This window comes from Girardinichthys multiradiatus, chromosome Y, assembly GCF_021462225.1.
Source record: "Girardinichthys multiradiatus isolate DD_20200921_A chromosome Y, DD_fGirMul_XY1, whole genome shotgun sequence".
Classification (NCBI taxonomy): domain Eukaryota; kingdom Metazoa; phylum Chordata; class Actinopteri; order Cyprinodontiformes; family Goodeidae; genus Girardinichthys; species Girardinichthys multiradiatus.
In genome coordinates, this window is record NC_061818.1 from 20,973,187 (window position 1) to 20,977,246 (window position 4,060).

Genomic DNA, 4,060 nt, shown 5'->3' on the forward strand with positions numbered 1-4,060 from the left:
GAACCTAATCATCTGAATCAACCAGTTAACTCTAAACACCTGCAAAAGATTCCTGAGGTCTTTAAAACTCCCAGCCTGGTTCATCACTCAAAACCCCAATCATGGGTAAGACTGCCGACCTGACTGCTGTCCAGAAGGCCACTATTGACACCCTCAAGCAAGAGGGTAAGACACAGAAAGACATTTCTGAACGAATAGGCTGTTCCCAGAGTGCTGTATCAAGGCACCTCAGTGGGAAGTCTGTGGGAAGGAAAAGGTGTGACAGAAAACGCTGCACAACGAGAAGAGGTGACCGAACCCTGAGGAAGATTGTGGAGAAGGGCCGATTCCAGACCTTGGGGGACCTGCGGAAGCAGTGGACTGAGTCTGGAGTAGAAACATCCAGAGCCACCGTGCACAGGCGTGTGCAGGAAATGGGCTACAGGTGCCGCATTCCCCAGGTCAAGCCACTTTTGAACCAGAAACAGCAGCAGAAGCGCCTGACCTGGGCTACAGAGAAGCAACACTGGACTGTTGCTCAGTGGTCCAAAGTACTTTTTTCAGATGAAAGCAAATTCTGCATGTCATTCGGAAATCAAGGTGCCAGAGTCTGGAGGAAGACTGGGGAGAAGGAAATGCCAAAATGCCAGAAGTCCAGTGTCAAGTACCCACAGTCAGTGATGGTCTGGTGTGCCGTGTCAGCTGCTGGTGTTGGTCCACTGTGTTTTATCAAGGGCAGGGTCAATGCAGCTAGCTATCAGGAGATTTTGGAGCACTTCATGCTTCCATCTGCTGAAAAGCTTTATGGAGATGAAGATTTCATTTTTCAGCACGCCCTGGCACCTGCTCACAGTGCCAAAACCACTGGTAAATGGTTTACTGACCATGGTATAACTGTGCTCAATTGGCCTGCCAACTCTCCTGACCTGAACCCCATAGAGAATCTGTGGGATATTGTGAAGAGAACGTTGAGAGACTCAAGACCCAACACTCTGGATGAGCTAAAGGCCGCTATCGAAGCATCCTGGGCCTCCATAAGAACTCAGCAGTGCCACAGGCTGATTGCCTCCATGCCACGCCGCATTGAAGCAGTCATTTCTGCCAAAGGATTCCCGACCAAGTATTGAGTGCATAACTGTACATGATTATTTGAAGGTTGACGTTTTTTGTATTAAAAACACTTTTCTTTTATTGGTCAGATGAAATATGCTAATTTTGTGAGATAGGAATTTTGGGTTTTCATGAGCTGTATGCTAAAATCATCCGTATTAAGACAATAAAAGACCTGAAATATTTCAGTTAGTGTGCAATGAATCTAAAATATATGAATGTTAAATTTTCATCATGACATTATGGAAAATAATGAACTTTATCACAATATGCTAATATTTTGAGAAGGACCTGTATAGCATATGCTTCTTCCATGCCCTTTCTCCATTTCTCAACATAGTGTGGTCACTGAAACTTGTTTCTGAGTACAGTCCAAAAAGCATATCTACTGGTAGCCTGGGTGACCGCCCAAACAGTAGATGAAATGGAGAGTAGCCAGTAACGTCACGTGTACAGTTATATGCATACATTAGCTTGTTGATGGATTCCTTCCAGTTTGACTTTTGTATTTCAGTTACTGTCCTAAGCATTTGCAACAACGTCCTGTTCATACGTTCAACTTGACCATTGCCCATTGGGTGATAGGGTGTTGTTCTAGAACCGGACATGCCACAGAGTTTCTTGAGCTGACTAAACAACTGATTTTCAAATTCACCTCCTTGGTCATGGTGAATACAAGGGAAGCCGAACTTCAGGGCATAGTCATTGAAAATGAGGTTTGCAGTGGTTTTGCCTGACTTTGAGGTGGTGGCGTAGGCTTGTGCGAAACGTGTGAAGTGATCAGTTATCACTAAAATATATTCATAACTGCCCTTGCATTTTTCAAGATGGAGAAAGTCTATACAAATCAGCTCAAAGGGCTGCATAGTTACAATGTTTGTTAAGGGAGCTTTTGTGTCATGACAGGGCTTTTTTGTTTGACACAGGAACAAACTTTGGTTACATAGTGCTCAATGTCCGCCTGCATGTGTGGCCAAAAGAAGCGATCACGTATCAAAGACACTGTGCGGTCAACAACTTGATGGCCCATGTAATTGTGCAGTTCTTCAAGTACTGTCTTTTTGTACTGGTCTGGCAGAATTAGCTGTTTACGAGTAGAAGTGACTCTGTACAAGATACCATTGTGTAACCCACTAGAAGGGTTACTTTATTTAAACCTGATAATAGTAGATGGCAGGTAAATCAATTTACTTTGATGACTAATACCAACACTACACAAGCATAGAGAAAACTGGGCCTGATCAGAAGATTTCTAAATTCACGGGAGCCTAGGTGTGAGTAACAACAGAGAACACACAATGTCTATGAAAAAGAGTAGAGTTTAATATAGTGAACATTTGTGGATCCACATTTACAAATAAACAAAAATTGCGCACTTTGTTTAAAAAATACAAAAAAACCCCAACAAAATAAAATAACATAAATAACCCAGTCTTTTCGATACATCTGTCAAATATTCATTCAATGTCTCACACCCAGTGACCAGTCGGGTCACAATCTACCAGTTCACTCGGTCCTCTGGGCTGGGGCTCGCCATCCAAGTTCAGGAGAGGATGATCTGGTGGTTTCGAGGCACCACAGGCCAAAAGTGCACTATAACCAAAAAACCTGACCTGGAACAAGGCCAAAGTAAAGCATCTTAAAATACAGGATGCTAATATCAATAAAGCTTAAGCTACATTTCAAAGATCATCATTTCTCAAGTTTTTTTCATGTTGTACAACAATATTCAAGTTATCAGAGTTCAATATTACCAACATATCAGTAAACTAAAGAAATTTGCTTATATGTGGTAAAAAATATATATATATTTCAATCTAAAAGTGCCAATGAGGTACATCTATAACACTACATTTAACATTAGAATGTGAATTTGAAGCTCATATTAGCTCCGACTTACTCAGAACAGAAAGTTCCCAAGCAATGCCAACAGAAAAGCACATTACAGCACCATGAACCATAAATTAGCACCATTGAAATATTAGAACATGTGCTAATAGAAAAATAAGTGTAACTGCATAGAAAAAATACAACATACACAATAATAATAATAATACAAAAACTTACAATTATATTTTTATTAAATTTCATCAGTTACTAGGTATTTTAGCCAATTTTCAGCAATTTTACCGAGCCAACTGGCGAGCGCGTGCGATCACTCACCGATGCTTCGATGCTACACGACTACACGGGGATTTTTCCGGGCTTCAGCCGTTCATAAGGGAAGCTTTCTGAGATTTAATAAAACGGATTTACTATTTTGAATTATATATTTCGCGAAACTATTTTAACATTGTTTTTCTTACCTATTTCCAAGATTCTTCATCAAATTTGACACGATTTCCAGGCTATTAGCGGAAACAACCGTCAACTCTGAGCTCTCAAGCGTGTCTAACACAATCTGAGCAAAATCTCAGCACAGCTGTTAAAGGGGCGGGACAATCAACCTTATTGGCTGATGTGAAATCAGACTGTGCCAGCTATTGGTTGTTTAATCCGTCACTAAAAGCAATCACTAAAGGCATATTTCACAGTTTTTAAAGATTTTTAGCATTTCTTATCTATACTTATGAACATATTTATTAACTTATTTTTAACTTTATTACTTTTCAACTCTTATTGTAGAATAAGACATGAAATCCATTTATACTTTTTAATCTTGTTGTAGAAGAAAACATTAAATCAACATCATTCATTTTTTCTTGTGTTTTTAACACTGGGTTACAATTGTTTTCTAGCATTAACCTGCCCCACTCTCTGAACAAGCATTTTGTCTTTGGGTCAAATGTTTTTAACTGTTTGGGTAGTGGCTTTGAATCTCTTTGTTTACATTGTAAAACGGGTCTTATAATAGGGTCTGACTTTTGCGCTTCACTTAACTGTTCCCTTGGTATGGGTGTGAATGTTCCTTCTGCTGACTCACCTTCTGCCGTGACTGACATAGCTTCAACTGACAGTGTCCATGTAGCAG

At 40.2% G+C, this 4,060-nt stretch overlaps 1 long non-coding RNA gene across 1 annotated transcript; it reads right to left on the reverse strand.

Moving 5' to 3' along the window:
- Positions 1-2,390: 2,390 nt before the first annotated feature.
- LOC124864395 lies at positions 2,391-3,738 on the reverse strand. The gene is made up of 3 exons (XR_007037299.1): positions 3,396-3,738; positions 3,253-3,320; positions 2,391-2,702 (listed from the first exon to the last, which is right to left on the reverse strand). It is a non-coding gene; the product is annotated as an uncharacterized LOC124864395 (long non-coding RNA).
- Between the last annotated feature and the right edge of the window lie 322 nt (positions 3,739-4,060).